The 18,736-nt window shown below is 40.5% G+C and overlaps 1 protein-coding gene across 1 annotated transcript in view; it reads right to left on the reverse strand.

The window, feature by feature from the left end:
- CNTLN (centlein) overlaps positions 1 to 18,736 on the reverse strand; it is a 203,219-nt gene that overhangs the window by 77,076 nt on the left and 107,407 nt on the right. The gene's annotated exons all lie outside the window — the stretch shown is intronic.

Below are 18,736 nucleotides of genomic sequence, written 5' to 3' on the forward strand. Positions count from 1 at the left end.
AATTTCACGTTTTACAATTGCATACAACTACAACCTTGAAAAGAAAAGAAAAAGAAAGAAAAGAAAAAAATAAAAGAAAAAATAACAGTATATTTTAAACTTTTTGTATCTGATATCAAATAATTTTTCTCCTGATAAATCCAGTAGTTACTAAACAAAGTGAAAGAGATTATAAATTTACATTGCGGATTAGGTTAATTATCTTTCCCGTTTCCGATTATAATACTGAGTGGCACAAGTATTTGAGCACAACTCTTTTCCCAGTAGGGAAATTCAGCAATGAGAGTATTTAGGAACTGCAGGAGAAGAACAAATTTACAAAAATTTGTAAACAGTCAACCCTCTACTTTGTAAAGCAGTAACATAGAACATGGAGGATGCTTTCAGTTTACCTGTTCACAAGTCTCCCATTATCAGCTGACAAGCAGGGTGTTTTCTAGTTCTCTTTTTCATACTATGTATGTTTTTGCTTGAGCAAGCAAATAAAATATATAGCATATGAAACGTATAAATCAGCATTTTTTGAGGAAAAATTATTTTCTGCCTTTTAAAAATGATTTTTTTAATTTTATGGTTGTAGTTAAGTTTGTCTGTTATTTCAGTCAGCATCTCATAAACAAGATCATCTTATTCTGTCTATTATACAATTAAAAAACCTCAACCTTCTAAATATTTCACAAGAAACAGATTTTAAGCTCTATTTGTACAGGGACGAGCTAGAAACTGAGGTTCATTTAGAGATGATAGCCCAATACAGAAGGAGGAATATGATGTATGTAGGTACTGAAGTGCTGCTAAGCAAACCATACACAACATCACAAAAAGCAAAAATCAACCAAGTAAGAAATGAACAAGGACAAACTATGCAGTCCTGCAGTTAAGGTTGGTGAACCAGAAGAAAAAGAAAGAAAAGGAAAGAAAGGAAAAGGAAAAGGAAAAGGAAAAGGAAAAGGAAAAGGAAAAGGAAAAGGAAAAGGAAAAGGAAAAGGAAAAGGAAAAGGAAAAGGAAAAGGAAAAGGAAAAGGAAAAGGAAAAGGAAAAGGAAAAGGAAAAGGAAAAGGAAAAGGAAAAGGAAAAGGAAAAGGAAAAGGAAAAGGAAAAGGAAAAGGAAAAGGAAAAGGAGCCTAGGGAAAAACATAATTTAGACAAGAGAATTGACTAAGTTTCTGAATTGAATACATACAGCAATGTAGAACTCAAAAGAAAGTCTGTGGTAATCATAATAAGAAAGCAAATAACTTTTCTTTGGAAAAAAGGTGTTTGCTCTATAGACTCAGAGAAGATAGACCTTTGAACCCTAATTCAAGAACAAATGATAAGATTTGAATACAATAGAAACATGCAGGTCAAGAGGAAAGACAAAGAAACCTGAGTGTGAGTATAAATTGATCACTTCCAGCTCATGATAAATTCACATCTTCGCACCTTTTCTTTTGATGAAGTCAAAGGCTACTACCGCATTTTACAGTCTGTCACTTTCATGCGGTGTATTCATTCTACTATTTAATTCAACTTTTAAAAAGGGAATTTCCTAGGATATAATTTAAAACAATAGAGAGATACCAGACATGACCTTTGTGCAAATGTTTATCCAATACTGTGAAGTATTCTGACAACTTACACAATCTTTTATATTGATATGTGGAGTAGGTGAAACCTTGTAGGGTGTTGAAATCCCAGAATTCTGTAAATTTTGTCAATAACCATTAATAAATTGATGAAAAAAAACTAACAATAGAAATAAAACCTAAATAAATCTGAATGTGTTTTAAAAGCAAAAAAAATGCTCAGAATTGTCTTTGAAAATTTTCATAGAACATCTTCTAGCTATATACATGAATAACCTTAGACAAAGGTGATTCATTACTAGGAACAGATGAAAAGAAAGTAAGTAACCACTTTTCCAGATGAAAAGAAAGTAAGTAACCACTCAGTTAAACTTATATTAAGTTTCAGTAAACTCAAAGTCTAAATTCATATATGCAATGGTAACGCTAACAACAGTGAGCCACAAATGTTGCTTGCAATGTTGAAACTGCAATTATCACTTGGTCTGTACCTAGATGCATTCTTTACACAGGTTCCTTTCAATCAGTTTGTTTTTGTGTTTGTTTTTTTTTTTTTTTTAAGCTGAAAAACTATAAAACGTTTTCAAAACATGGCAAACAACTCTTTTCTGATGGCACTGGGAAAGTCTTTTCAGTCCTGGTTAGTTTATAGTCAAGGTTTCTAGAGTCCTAAAGAAGATTGTATAACTGAAAAATGTACCCTGAAAATTTACAGTAAAACCCTACAAAATTTGCCAATAATGAAGGTTACATAACTACGACTGACTTAAATAACTGCAATTTCTAATTTTAAGAACAAATAAACTAATCCTGTATTTATTACATGAAATGAAAATTCTATTTAAAATACATATTCAGCTGCTCCACAAACTTTTTCTGCTCAGGACCATTTCTTAAAGAGGGAGGAAAAAAAGACTGGGCTTGCAATGTGCTTGAAAGAGTAATAAAACTAGTGAACTGAAAAAAAATCCAGAATTTATGACTCCTTCCAGAAAAAAAGACCTTGTTCTTTTTTATACTCAAATGTTGTATTTTCTAGCAGCTTTGCTAAGTTCGAATGATAGTCCATCAGATGGGAGAAAAATAACTTAAAGCCACACAAAGCCTAGAAACTGGTGCACTGCTTTTCACCTTTGTTCAGACCAGAAATCGCCTCATGACCTTAAGCCTTCTGCATAAAGAGGTTATGCTGTTTGTAAGTATACCTGGTAGAATTTGACTATTTCTTCAGTAATTCTTTCTCAACAGTAAGCATTTTCTTACCTGGTTCCAAAACAAGTCAAAAACCCAAAGAGACCTGCTGACAATATAAACTAATCCAAAATACTTTTAAAGTTTACTCTGTTGACAAAAAAAACAGTCCAGGCCAGCAACAGTCTTAGATGCTCTAGATTACATGGTCGGAGAACAGCTTCCAACTCCTTCCTAGCCAAGGAGAAGCCACCAAATCCTTGGATTAACAGGAATCAGCACCCTAAATTACCAGGAATCCACTGGCACTCCCAGACAACTGTCAGTATCTTCTAATATGGAAGTTCAGAATCAGAATCATGTCTTTGTTTTCACCTCCCAAGAACAAGCTCAGAAGTGTTTTGTTTGCTATCAATAACTTCATGAAAGTCATTCTTTTTGATTGTAACATAGAAACATAGAATGGTTTAGGTTTGAAGGGACCTTAAAGATCACCTATTTCCAACCCCCCTGCCATAGGCAGGGACACCTCCCACTAGACCAGGTTACTCAAAGCCCCATCCAGCCTGGCCTTGAACACTTCCAGGGATGGGGCATCCACAACTTCCCTGGGGAACCTGTTCCAGTGCCTCACCACCCTCACAGTGAAAAATTTCTTCCTAATATCTATTCTAAATCTACCCTCTTCCAGTTTGAAGCCATTCCCCCTCATCCTGTCACTACATGCCTTTGTAAAAAGTCCCTCTCCAGCTTTCTTGTAGACACCCCTTTAGGTACTGGAAAGCTGCTATAAGGTCTCCCTGGAACCTTCTCTTCTCTGGGGTGAAGAACCTGAACTCTCTCAGCCTGTCTTCATCGGAGAGGTGCTCCAGCCCTCTGATCATCTTGTGGCCCTTCTCTGGACACACTCCAACAGGTCCATGTCCTTCTTATGTTGAGGGCCCCAGAGCTGGACACAGTACTCCAGATGGGGTCTCAGCACAGCAGAGTAGAAGGGCAGAATTGCCTCCCTCGACCTTCTGGCCACCTCGACCTTCTTTTGATGCAGCCCAGGATGCAGTTGGCCTTCTGGGCTGTGAGTGCACATTGCTGGCTCATGTTGAGCTTCTCATCCACCAACACCCCCAGGTTCTTCTCCTCAGGGCTGCTCTCAATCCATTCTCCGCTCAGCTTGTGTTTGTACTTGGGATCGCCCTGATGCATGTGCAGGACCTTGCACTTGGCCTTGTTGAACCTGATGAGGTTTGTACAGGCCCACCTCTCAAGCCTGTCCAGGTCCTTCTGGATGGCACCCCTCCCCTCCAGCATGTCGACTGGTCTACACATCTTGGTGTTGTCAGCAAACTTGCTGAGGGTGCACTCAAACCCACTGTCCATGTCGCCAACAAAGATATTGAACAGCACCCATCCCAGTACCAACCCCTGAAGAATACCACTCATCACTGATTTCCACTTGGACAGCGAGCCGTTGACCACAATTCTTTGAGTGCGATCATTCAGCCAATTCCTTATCCAGCGAGTGGTCCATCAGTCTTTTCAGTTTAGAGACCAGGATGTCATGCGGGTCAGTGTCAAATGCTTTGCATAAGTCCAAGTAGATCACATCTGTTCACATCTCCCCTTATCCACCAACGCTGTAACCCTATCATAGAAGGCCACCAAATTTGACAGGTGTGACTTGCCCTTCATGAAGCTATGGTGGCTGTCACCGAGGATCTGCTCCACGATCTTGCCAGGCACAGAGGTGAGACTGACTGACCAGCCTGTACTTCCCTGGGTCTTCCTCTTTTTCTCGTTTTGAAAATGGGGTTACATTTCCCCTTTTCCAGTCAGGGGTAACTTCACCAGACTGCCATGACTTTTCAACTATAATGGAAAGTGGCTTAGCAGCTTCATCCACCAAAGGCACCAAGAGGAGCAGGAAAGCATGTAGCATCCTGTTTTATGTACCAGTTCTTCATTTCTATCCTCAAACTATGACTGCCAGTCTCAGTTGGCAATATTAAAACAAAGATAGTAAGAAATCAAGAGAGATCAAATTTATCCAGCTAATAGCTTATGCTGGTATTGCATACATTTTTATGTGTATACATTTTTATATGTACTGGCCTTGACCCACCATTATAGTATCTGTTCTTTCCAATATCATGCAATATTCTGAATTCTATTTTATGCCAATATAATACTTTTGTTTACTCCTCAATTATTTACTTATTTTTGTAATACTCACCCATTTGGAACATAGGAAGAGATAGCATAATAAAAACTGTGCTACAGAATCAGTTTTGCCAAAGGAATTACTTCTGATTTCTTTTAGATTATAGCTAGGCATCAGCAAGAAATTCTCTGTAACAGTTGCTTACTTATCAAGTTACTAGAACAGGCGAAATGCTCGTACCATCTGCATACAAGCAGAGCTTCTGCAAATATACCTTCTTGCTAGAACAAAATTTCCTAGTACTCATCATTTTTAATTGTCAGCAGTTCTAAAGATACCATCAGGAGCTCTCGCAGAGCTCCAAATCTAAGGTACATACACACGTGCGCACTTGGGTCTCAATGATTAAAGAAAAGGTAATTTAGAAAGATATCCTGAACTATAGCATAAACTTTCTCTCTGCACTTACAAGTTTAAAGGGCTCCTTCCCTCAAGAGTTGCGACCTTAGGTTAACCCATTGCCAGAGGACTCTAGTTAGTCCTCTAGCAAACCACTGCCTCCTGAGTAATACACATCCCATAAGTCAGCCATTGCTCATCAGCAGCTTTCAGCATTCACAGGTAGGGCCAGCAGGAGACTCCTACACTCCTCTGCATACAGATAAAAGGAATTAAGAGAGCAGGCTCATGGCAGTCTAAAATAAACATCCAAACAAACAATAAGACTTTTTTTCCATTTGTCCCAGGGAATTTTATCTGGAAAATAAAACCAGGCAGAGAATCTCATTTCTAATAGAGCTGAATACATAAGAAGGAATAATCCACTGAGGAAACCGACTCCTTCCCAAGGATTACATGTTGTAAGACTGCAGCAGGATGACTCTTTGGAGAAATAAGCAGAACCAACCACAATCTCCTAATGCATACTTGCTGCTGGTGTGGACAGATATCAGGGGGCTAGTCCAGGAGCTGCTGCAGTCAGGGAAGCCTTCCTCTGAGTCCACGAGGTTACCTATTGCCTTTTCAAATGTTTTCCTCCAGAGTCATGGAAGATTGCAAAGCCAAATTAAGAAGAAAATCAGACAGAAAAAGGCTGCTAAGCAAGCTTTGCATGCTCTTTATCAGGGTCCTTAAACAGGGACAGTTGTGTTGCTTATTAGAGTAACCAAAATAAGTAAGTTTTAAAGACACCGGGTCAAAGTAGTGCCGGGGAATTTTTTCTTCTCCAAAGCTTAAGCTAAATAGTCTAATAATCCTTACAAGGAAAATAGGACAGCAGAAGAAGCTCCGTTTTCTTTCCCTCAGAAAAGAAAGGAGAAAAGAAAGACAGCAAATCAACATAGTAAGGTCTTCTAGGTAAGCAAAACTGAATTGTACTTTCTGTTCATGAGTCTTCAAAAGGGTAAATATTCTACTCTGTAAAACCAGAGTAGAATGCACATGCACATTATGTATACTTTTTGTAAAAAGCCCATACAGAAAACATGGCAAGAGGCTGATGTAAAGGAGGATGAGGATTCTAATACAGCATAATGCAAACACTGATTTTAATTTTCTTCTACTCAAAAATTGCTTAAAGTCATGAGAACCAAGCTAGGCAGAAACTTTATCCAACTTTTACATGTGAAATACTACTCTGACAGAAATTCTTCACTTTGTTCCTACAGCATTATGATTCAAGAACATTTGCCTGCAGTAAGGGCAAAATACGCTCTTTTCATGGGTCTGTATATTTATGTGTCAACTGACAGCCTTGGGAGGTGAGAGTAAACCTGGGAGCAGGTGTTAGATCTAGACTGTGCGAGAGAGCAAAAACCATTATATATGTCTGGGGATAATGCTGCCAAAAGAAGAGTAAAGCAGAAAGTACTAGCATTACTTACATTCTGTGAACATTCAAACTATTCAGAATGATTTACTGGAATTCCTTTACAGGAAGAAAATTGTAAACTTACAGTTTACACAAAGAAACCTGTAGTCTTAATTAACCAAGGAAATGGAATATTTGACTATATAGAATCATTGAGCTATATATTCTACTTTGTCCATTCGCTTCCCAGAAATATGTCTTTATCATTCTTGTTTCCCAATTCAGTCACCTACAGGATGGATGAAAATTGCAGGAAGCGCTATCTGTTGGTGCTAAGTAAAGTCTCTCTGATTTACAACTCACATTCAGGAGAAAAAAAGGATAAAAGCAACCCACCCCCCCCTCAATCCAATGTCTGTTCACATAACAAAAAAGTGAACAGTGTCATAGTTGTCAAGAATGAGTTTTGAGGTATATTTCAAATTAATAGTCACTCAAAAACCAAAGATGCAATAGTGACTAGTGACTAAAATAGTTTTGACGCACAGCATAACCTTTAACTTGCAAAAGGATGGTAGAAACCCATGCCTAAAATTTTATCTTCTATTTAGTAATCTTTTATTTGTTTTACTGTAGAACCAAACCCAGATGATTGGCCAAAAGGTGTTTAAAAAGAAAATAAATGTTACATTGTGTGAATTATGCTCATCATTTCATAGAATCATAGAATCATAGAATCAGTGAGGTTGGAAGGGACCTTTAAGATCATCAAGTCCAACCATTAACCTACCCTGATAAAAACACCACCACTCCTAAACCATGTCCCTAAGCACCTCATCTACCCTTTTCTTAAACACCTCCAGGGATGGTGAATCCACCACCTCTCTGGGCAGCTTATTCCAATGTTTAATAACCCTTTCAGTGAAAAAATGCTTCCTAACATCTAATCTAAACCTGCCCTGACATAACTTGAACCCATTTCCTCTTGTCCTATCACTTGTTGCCAGGGAGAAGAGGTCAGCTCCCATCTCTCTAAAACCTCCTTTCAGGTAGTTGTAGAGGGTGATAAGGTCTCCCCTCAGCCTCCTCTTCTCCAGGCTAAACAACCCCAGATCCCTCAGTCGTTCCTCATAAGGTTTGTCCTCCAGACCCTTCACCAGCTTTGTAGCCCTTCTCTGGACACGCTCCAACACCTCAATGTCCTTCTTGTAGTGAGGGGCCCAAAACTGAACACAGTACTCGAGGTGAGGCCTCACCAGTGCCGAGTACAGGGGGATGATTACTTCCCTAGTCCGGCTCACCACACTATTCCTGATGCAGGCCAGGATGGTGTTGGCCTTCTTGGCTGCCTGGGCACACTGCTGGCTCATGCTCAGCCGGTTGTCCACCAACACCCCCAGGTCCTTTTCTGCCAGGCAGCTTTCGAGCCACTCCGCCCCCAGTCTGTAGCGCTGCATGGGGTTGTTGTGACCCAAGTGCAGGACCCGACACTTGGCCTTGTTGAACCTCATACCATTGGCCTCAGCCCATCTGTCCAGCCTGTCCAGATCCCTCTGCAGAGCCAATCTACCCTCAAGCAGATCAACACGCCCCCCCAGTTTAGTGTCATCTGCGAACTTACTGAGGGAGCACTCGATCCCCTCATCCAGATCGTTGATAAAGATATTAAAGAGAACGGGCCCCAGCACCGATCCCTGGGGGACACCACTCGTCACTGGACACCAACTGGATTTAACTCCATTTACCACCACTCTCTGGACACGGCCATCCAGCCAGTTTTTTACCCAACGAAGAGTATACCTGTCCAGGCCATGAGCAGCCAGTTTCTCCAGGAGAATGCTATGGGAAACGGTGTCAAAAGCCTTGCAAAAATCCAGGTAGACAACATCCACAGCTTTTCCCTTGTCCAGCAAGTGGGTCACCTTGTCATAGAAGGAGATCAGGTTTGACAGGCATGACCTGCCTTTCACAAAGCCATGCTGACTGGGCCTGATCACCCTGTTCTCTTGCATGTGCCGTGTGATGGCACTGAGGATGATCTGCTCCATGACCTTCCCAGGCACCGATGTCAGACTGACTGGCCTGTAGTTCCCTGGATCCTCCTTCCGGCCCTTCTTATGGATGGGCGTCACATTTGCCAACCTCCAGTCAGCTGGGACTTCCCCAGTTATCCAGGACTGTTCATAAATGATGCACAGTGGGCCGGTGAGCACTTCCGCCAGCTCTCTCAGCACCCTTGGATGGATCCCATCCGGCCCCATAGATTTGTGCACCTCCAGGTGCTGAAGCAGGTCCCTCACCATTTCCCTTTGGACTACAGGGGCTTCACTCTGCTCCCCATCCCTGTATTCTAGCTCAGGGGTCGGAGAATTCAAGGAACAACTGGTCCTACTGCTGAAGACTGAGGCAAAGACGGCATTAAGTACCTCAGCCTTTTCCTCATCCTTGGTTACTATGTTACCAGCCCCATCTACTAGAGGACAGATATTATCCTTGGTCCTCTTTTTATCGCTAATATATTTATAGAAACTTTTAAATTTCAATTTTAATTTTTTCATTCCTTTATAAGAAGACCATAAGAACAGCCTTATAAACAGTGTTTACCTGTAGTTAGTTCAGAAAGGATGCAACCTGAAGGGCTGTGACTGGGGTACCAGTGTAACCAACATAACTCAGAGAAGCATGTAGGCTGAGGACTCCATCGCATTAATATCAAGAGAGCTATATTGTCACATCAGCGCTTTTAAACTTTATATAAACCTCAGATAACCAACACACCAAAGTCTCTATTACCTACAGCCTGGTGTTAGTATGGAGCTGGTTTCCAATAATGCAAAGTAAGGATACAAATCAATTTCTGAAATTAGTTCTTAAACTGAAATATTTGAGTTCTAGGAAAATTTAAAAGATGGCATGTTTTTTTCTCATGTGAATGCGTTTGAAAAAAGCAAATCTAGCAATATATCTTAGAACACTTATTCTGAATTCTTTACAAATTAGAAAAAAAACTTGTGTTTATATTCTGCCTGATGCAGCAAAAGAAAGCTAAGTAGTTCATCACAAAGATCATGCTGAGCCACAAAAATTCCAGAACGGTACACTTTAGGAAAGAGTTCAAGAGATATGGCAAGAATACATAAACATTGCTTAATAATTTTAATTGTAAAGTATTATTTGCAGTCTTTGAAGAAACTTGGGAATTCTCTGCTGCAAATTCTGCAAAGAATTCTCTACTTCTTTGCAAAATTCAGTTCTGAAGTTCCACACGCTATTAGGAAAGCTGAGATATACCTAAACCTGAAAATTTGCTATTTCCCCTCCAAAATCAGTAATATGCAAGGAAAATGGAAAAATAGCATTGTATGTTAAATTCATCTGTTGCCAGAAAGCACCAAGCAGCGCTGCCCTTAGCAGAATTCCCAGGAACTCTACAGAAGGTATTGGAGAGAAACCTATATTCATTACTCCCTCATTACTCTATTAACATAGCAGCCTGACATACTAGCTTTGGTGTTACAGATTGTAGATTCATATGCTTCTTACTATGAACATTCAGCACAATTTAACAAGACACACTTAGTACTTCTTTATTTTTATATACACATATGTATCTGTAGGCTGATAAATCAGACATATCCATGTAAATCCTGAAGAACTTCCGTCTAGGCAATAGAGATAAGAAAAAGACAGCACTCTCACAGGCACCGTGCTAACCAACAGTACAATATTTCATGTCTGTTGCACTCAGATAATCTACAGAAAGTGCCGTGATTCAACAGCAAGGCAGGTAATACGGTGCAAGCAATACAAAGGGAAGCTAACTTAGAGTCCCTACCTTTCTCCAACACCTCTCTGCTATTCTTGTCCCTGACAATGCCCAAATTTTATCACTAATGCAACTTTAATTCTGCTTTACCCTGCTTATGTACTATGGAATAATGTTTAATGGCATGACTGCACGTTTTCAGTATGACACAGTCCGATTATGTATGACAAGGCACTTACAGGCTGCTCATGGAGATTTGATAATACTACTTGGATTTTGAACAAATACCTGCAAGGTATGGAAGCACAAAGGAAAAACATAAACACAACTGATTTCCAAAAACCCAGCAAGCCCCCAAATTTGTCTGTTAGCCAGGACGCAGGAAATTACAAGATCTGGTGGACACAGGTAAGAAAAGTTCTAGAGACAAGCTTAACAATTAAAGATCATTATTTTCATTATCCCTGACAGATCACTCTCACTGGAAAACAACAATATATTTGTTTCATTTAGCTGACACAGAGTCCCTTGTGAAAATGTAACTGGAAGCTTGCTAGAAAAGAGAAAATAATTCTCTTCACAAAAGGGACCATGCAAGTTAATTATGCAAAAGCCCCTAAATGACTTCACGCGGCCTTTACAGTTCTGACTTTGGTCCTTTACAAAGATCTTTTAAAAACTGCACCCCGTAGTAAAACTAATGCTGCTGGTTTCATACATTTTAAATTATTTGTAGTGGTTTTAGCCAACAACTGCACTGTTTCAAGTTCTCACACTTGAGCCTAACTATCATTTCCACTGAGCAACATTCACTCTAGTCAGTGAGAATGCACCTTTGTCAGAACCCCCTAACGCCAGCTGCAGAATCTAAGCTACAATAACTTTCAGCAGAACAAAGGTGGTATTTTAGATTAAGCAATCTTTTTATCCATCCAAAACCTAAAGAAATGCATATACATAATTATTTTAACTATATTTGGCTTTGCAGTATAGAATTACTAATTGCAGTAAAAAGTAAACAAGAGCCCTGAGCTATCAGATTTAAGTATTTTGCAGGAAGAAGCCTGCTATGTCCCAGCTCTCCTAAAACTGTAGAACAGAAAGATTACTTGACAGAGGTAGCACATACGTCAGGAGGGCTATATTCTGTAGGTGACACTTTTTAGCATTGATGTAGTGTGAACGCACTTTGTTCCAAATTAATTTTGTCTACGATGTAGCTACCAAGTTGAACAAAGTTAAAAAAATACTGTGGTATTTGGATGTTGCAGACAACAATGGAGGTTTAAAACCAGAAAGTCTCTGATGACTAGATATTTCCTGTTTAGCCAAAGAGACTGTCAAGGTGATCAAAACTGCATTTTTTCATCAGGTTCTCTAGGAAAAAAAAAAAAAAAAAAGACATACTCAAGAAGCAGAGGAACTAATAAAGCCTAGGATTGTTAAAGCTGGCCCCCCTCACCTTCCTAATTGCCCTTGCATAACAGGTATGTGGCTCTGGAAATCGAGGGCCAGGTGATTGAGGATGGAGAGGATGATCCATCCAGTGAGTCACCCAGGGCTAGTCACTCACCCACACGCCCTAGGACTTCCTCAACTAAGAAAGAAAGAAAGGTAATTGTAGTAGGTGACTCCTTTCTGAGGGGAACAAAGGGTCCCATTTGTAGACTGGACCCATCCCACAGGGAAGTCAGCTGCCTCCCCGGGGGCCAGGATTAAGGACATGAGGAGAAAACTCCCTTCCCTGGTTCAGCCATCAGATTACTACCCACTACTGATATTTCAAGTAGGTGGTAATGAAGTACCAACCAGAAGTCCAAGGAGAATGAAGAATGACTTTAGGGCCCTGGGACAGCTGGTTAAGAGATCAGGAGCACAAATAGTGTTCTCCTCTATCCCACCAGTTGCAGGGGTTGAGGAGGGGATAAATAGGAGGAGACAGCAAATTAACTTCTGGCTCTGAGACTGGTGCATCTGGCAGAACTTTGGCTTCTTTGATCATGTGTTGGTCTACAGGACACCAGGCATGCTGGCAACAGGTGGGGAAAGCCTAACCCGAAGGGGAAGAAAGATCCTGGGACAAGAATTAGCAGGGCTCGTTCATAGGGCTTTAAACTAGGTTTGAAGGGGGATGGGGATGAAACCAGGATTACTAAAGTGGTGCCTGGGAGCAGCATACCAGTGCTTCTGGGTAAAAGTGTTAGTAAGGTCTTGCAGTCTCTCTCAGTGTTGGTAGGGGATGGTGATTCGCGTGGCAGTAAAGACATGAGGGGTAGCGATAATTTGGTAACTACAGAAGTGACTGAGCATGATCAGGTGGGAATTAGGGCTTGTCCCCCCCAAAAAAGTGGCAGGACAATTAGCCCAGCTGAAGTGCATCTTACACTAATGCACGCAGCATGGGGAATAAACAGGAGGAGCTGGAGGCCATTGTACAGCAAGGAAACTATGTGTTGCCATCACAGAAACGTGGTGGGAGGACTCTCACAACTGGAGTGCTGTGATCAATTGCTACCAACTTTTCAGAAGGGATAGGCAAGGAAGGAGAGGTGGTGGGGTGGCCCTCTATGTTAGGAGCAGTTTTGAATGTCTGGAACTTAACAGTGTGAATGACAGTGTTGAGTGTTTATGGATAACAATCAAGGGGAAGGCCAATAAGGCAGCACATTGTGGTGGGCGTTTGTTATAGACCCCCCCAATCAGGATGTATAAATTGATGAAATATTCTATAAGCAGATGGCAGAGGTCTTGTGATCACTCACCCTTGTTCTCATGGGGGACTTCAACTTCCCTGATGTCTGCTGGAAATACTACACAGCAGAGGGGAAACAGTCCCAGAGGTTCCTGGAGTGTGTGGAAGACAACTTCCTAACACAGCTGGTGAAGGAACCAACTAGGGAAAGCACCCTACTGGACCTACTGTTTGTTAACAGAGAAGGTCTTGTGGGGGATGTAAAGGTTGGAGGTCGTCTTGGTCAGAGTGATCACAAAATGGTAAAGTTTTCAATTCTTGGAGAAGCAAGGTGGGGAGGCAGCAGAACTGCCACCTTGGACTTCCGAAGAGCAGACTTTAGCCTGTTTAGGAGCATGGTTGAGAGTGTCCGTTGGGAGGCAGTTTTGAAGGGCAAAGGTGCCCAGGAAGCCTGGTCATACTTCAAGCGGGTACTCTTAGAAGTACAGGAGAAGACCATCCTCATGTCCCGAAAAATGAGCCAACAGGGAAGAAGACCATCCTGGCTAAATAGAGACCTTTGGCTGGACCTCAGAAAAAAAAGGAAAGCTTACATTCTCTGGAAAAGGGGGTTGGCAACTTATGAGGATTACCAAGATGTAGCAAAGCTATGCAGGGGGAAAATTAGAAAGGCCAAATCTCAACCAGAACTCAGCTTGGCCACTGCAGTTAAAGACAATAAGAAGAGATTCTTTCAGAATATCAATAGAAAAAGGAAGACTAGGGAAAATGTGGGCCCACTGGTGAATGAGATGGGTGCCCAAGTGGTGGAAGACACAGAGAAGGCAGAGTTACTGAATGCCTTCTTTTCTTCGGTCTTCACTGCTAAAGCGGTCCCTCATGAATCCCAAACTCTGGAGGCAAGGAGGAAGGTCTGGAGAGAGGAAGATTTCCCCTCAGAAGAGAAGGACCAGGTCAGAGACCACTTGGCCAAGCTGGACATCCATAAGTCAATGGGCCCTGACAGGATGCATCCACGAGTGCTGAGAGAGCTGGCAGATGTTATTCCTAGACCACTCTCCATTGTCTTTGAAGGGTCATGGGGAACAGAAGAGGTGCCGCAGGACTGAAGGAAGGCCGAAATCATTCCAATCTTCAAAAAAGGCAAGAAGGAGGACCCAGGAACTACAGACCAGTTAGTCTCACCTCTGTCCCTGGGAAGGTAATGGAGCAACTCGTTCTGGATGTCATCTCCAAACACATTGAGGAATAGGAAGTTATTGGAAGCGGTCAACATGGATTTACCAAGGGTAAATCATGCTTGACCAATCTGATAGCTTTCTATGATGTTATAACTGGTTGGCTGGATAAGGGGAGAGTCATAGATGTCATCTACCTTGACTTTAGCGAGGCTTTTGACACTGTCTCCCATAACATCCTCATTACAAAACTGAGAAAGTGTGGGCAAGATGAGGTGACAGCGAGGTGGATTGAGAGCTGACTGTGTGACAGAACTTGGAGGGTTGTGATTAATGGAACAGTGTCAAGTTGGTGGCCTGTAACCAGTGGTGTCCCCCAGGGGTCAATACTCGGTCCAATCTTGTTTATTATATTCATTAATGACCTAGATGAGGGGACAGAGTGTATCCTCAGCAAGTTCACTGATGATACCAAACTGGGAGGTGTGGCTGACATGCCAGAGGGCTGTGCTGCCATCCAGTGTGACCTGGACAGGCTGGAGAGCTGGGCAGAGAAGAACCTAATGAGGTTCAACAAGAGAAGTGCGGGGCCCTGCGCCTGGGGAGGAAGAATGCAAAGCACCAGTATAAGTTAGGGGTGGACCTGCTGGGAAGTAGTTCTGAGGAGAAGGATCTGGGGGTCCTGGTAGATAGTAAATTATCCATGGCCCAGCAATGTGCCCTTGTTGCCAAAAAGGCCAATGGAATCCTGGGCTGCATAGGGAAGAGTGCGGCCAGTAGGTCAAAGGAGAAGGAGAAGGCTGAGGGGAGACCTTATTAATGCTTACAAGTATCTAAAGGGTGGGTTGAAGGAGGATGGAGCCAGAGTCTTTTCAGTGGTTCCCAGTGACAGGAGGAGGGGCAATGGGCACAAGCTGGAACATAGGAAGTTCCGTTCAAATACACAGAAAAACTTCTTTACGGTGAGGGCGACAGAGCACTGGCACAGGCTTCCCAGGGAGGTTGTGGAGTCCCCATCTCTGGAGATTTTCAAGACCCGCCTGGATGCAGTCCTGACTAACGTGCTCTAGGCAATCCTGCTTTAGCAGGAGAGTTGGACTAGATGATCTCTAGAGGTCCCTTCCAACTCTGAAGATTCCGTGATTCCGTGTTTCTTACTGCCACCATTCCAGAACAGTAAATTTAGCTTTCCTCCACCATACCGATTCTGATAGAAAAGGCCAGAGTCATCACATGCTGTTGCTGGTTCCAAGTCAGTCTTCTGCCAACTGGCTGGTGAGATACCACTACACAAAGTATAGAACAGTTGCTTTGACTCTACAAAGAATAAGGAAAGCAGAAATCATGAAGTCTTGTGTTTTCCTACAAAAGCAAAGCTAATAAGAAACTTTTATTAAATAGCTGCTATAGCAGAGTAAGGATGCTACTGAGCTTTCAGTGATTCCACTTTTCAAAGATCCAGAGCACACTTCCTGCCTGGAGGACATGCGCAGCTACCCAGGCACTCAGAAGAAAGAACAACTACCAAAGGTTCTTTGAATGATGTGGCTATCTCTTTCACTTTATAAACGTTTCCTCCTTATCACTAGCTGCATATGGTCGTACCATACGGACAACCAATTTCCAGTTAGCTGTCTTTATGTCTTAATGTTATGTCTGACGTCATAATGTCTTATGTTGAAGAATGTACTAGGTCAAATAAAAAGTAAAAAAAAAAACATTGCTGGTATCAATTACAAGATTGCCTACAAAGTAATCCAGAATGAAAGATGTAAAATTGTAAAGATTCCACAATAATTTATAAACACTCAACTTTTCCAAAGGCTGTACATAAAGGCCAAAGGGACAGGGTATCCCTATACTCCAGCAAACAAGAATTTAATATGGAAATGCCAAAGTAGTTTAAATTAGCTAGCTTGCAATCAAGTAGCAGTTCAATTGGACATGCTACATACTAATTTACTCTGAATTTCAGCGAAAAAGATGAATCTAACTAATGTGGGAAGAAAACGTCAAAGGCCGTATCTGTCAATACAGTTCTACAGAAAGACAGACAATATTTGGCACTTAATAGCCAAGATGAAAAGTAATCTTAAAAACTGAAAACTATACTATATTTATATATATATCTCTGCATTATTATATATATACATATATATAAAAAAAAGTATCTATCTGTAAAATTATATGCCTATTTTCATTGAAGATATTCTGCTTCTATGCAGCTGCAAGATGCTGAATCTGAAAGCACTGGTGTTACACAGCTGAATAAAAGAAATTTCAAATTTTTTATGTTACTAGATCTTTCTCTTGCAGGTTTTCAAAAGTTTCATGCAGCTTAAATAAAAATATTATATTTATACAAGCATGGATCACCCTCCTCAGCTAAGTGTTATCTGCTGTTTGAATACAACTATGTTTTTCTGTTTGCTTAAGGGGGAGAAAAAAAATGAATAAATCCCATGTTTTTCTTAACACAGAACACGAACATCAATAAAATATCTGCTTCTGTAGCCTGCAATAACATGATACTTAACAGGAAATTACTGCAGCATAACACAGGCATTGCATACTTCATAGGGAAAATGATCCACATGACAAGACCAAAATGGGTCATACTAGCAAAGCTGTGGAATTGTTTTCAATTGGCCACCAGCATTAATAAACATTTCAAAGAATACTTAGGGAATTTATTTCAGCTACCTCTTTTTGTTACTGTTTGTAACTCTTCTATTTTGGTATGAGTTTAGCTGGCAGCTGCTATAGGATTTGTTAAGATAATGAGTTACGACGGCTTAAAAGTTAGACTATTTTCTTAGCTACTGGTTCAGATCTCAAAGTGAACTTAAATTTTGGACTGTTTTGTTTTGTTTTCATAAAAAAGAATTAAAAAATTAAGATTTTGTAACTTACAAAATTAAAAATGCAGCTTTCAACCCACATCATATACATGGTGGGATACAATCTGATATTCTTTGTGAAAGAGTAAGTAGAGGGGGACAAAGCTTAATAAAGATGTCAGGTAAAACTATTAATAAAACCAATTTCTATAAAGTCAGAGAATAATTATTCCGTAATGCACTTAGTATAAAGATAAATCATATCAAGAGAAAAAAAATCCTCTTCCTTCCAGGGGAAAGTTGGGAAATTCAAGAAAAATATAAGCATAAAGCATTGAGCACACACTGAATAATCAGAGTTTATTGCTTTATTATATTTTACTAATCTAGTATGGGATTGTAACAATATACTTTCCTTTATAGGCACAAACAGCTCAAATTTATACATCATTAATCACAGTGAGGATGCAGTCCATGGCTCTGAAACATATTTCATTATAATTGCAAAGTGATACAACATGCACATACTATTCTTTACTAATCAAAAAATAAAAACATGGCAGTAACAATGCCACACATTCTGAATCAACAGTCTCCAAAAATAACTCTGAGATTAGGCATGCTGAACTTAAAACAGAAAAAATCATATACTTTAAAAAGGCGGTGCTTAAATTTAAGTCCGAAACCCTAAATTTCTTTGTCTGTTAGTGCCCAGCTTATAAGTTGCATAGTGTTTAATAGCTTACAAGAAAGTCAAAGCAATCCTTGCTTGTGATGAGAAGAAAACTATAGAAAACAGCACCTGACAGCAAGTAGTGGCTGACACAAAGTCTTTCCACCAACTTTAACAGGATTTAGAATTAGCCACCACCAGAACAAGTGACTTCCCAAGCAACTTCGTTTTTTCCTGACTTAAAAACAGATTTCACAACTTAGAAACTGGTTGTTTACAGTGTGCTAATATCGGTAATGACTGCATTTTGGAGCCTGGGACATGCATCAACGGGCTTGCCTTGGGTTTACCCTACACTTTATTTACAATCCACCTATTTTCAGAGCAATGTACATGCAAGCTAAAGGCATTTTACATCACTGTTCTACTCCTGGAAAGGAGGGAGGGAAGGAAGGAAAATCTTCCTTACAGGTAAAACAAACAAACAACAACAAATAATCCTCTTTTCCTAACATTCACACTCTGGCCTAGTCAGAGAGAGAAATTACACATATTTAAAGTTCAAACAGACTTAAACCAAAATGAAATCCCTACACAGACAATCTTATTTGAGCAATGCTGCACTGGATTTGGCTTATACATGTTCTAAATCAACTTAAGCTAACAATCAGTAGGGTCTATCAAATTAAGTGTGTTCACCAAAGCTGTGGGCTAACCTCAGTTACTTACACTGCTTGTAAAACCACACATGTAAGTCACTGGTACAACTCTGTAGATCATGTCCTTCATCCACAGAGCTTAAGGAAGAATACATGCAATATAAAAATCCCTATCCACAGATCTAAAAAGTATACTAAATT

The sequence above is a fragment of the Vanellus vanellus genome (genome assembly GCF_965231255.1).
Source record: "Vanellus vanellus genome assembly, chromosome: Z".
Taxonomy (NCBI): Eukaryota; Metazoa; Chordata; class Aves; order Charadriiformes; family Charadriidae; genus Vanellus; species Vanellus vanellus.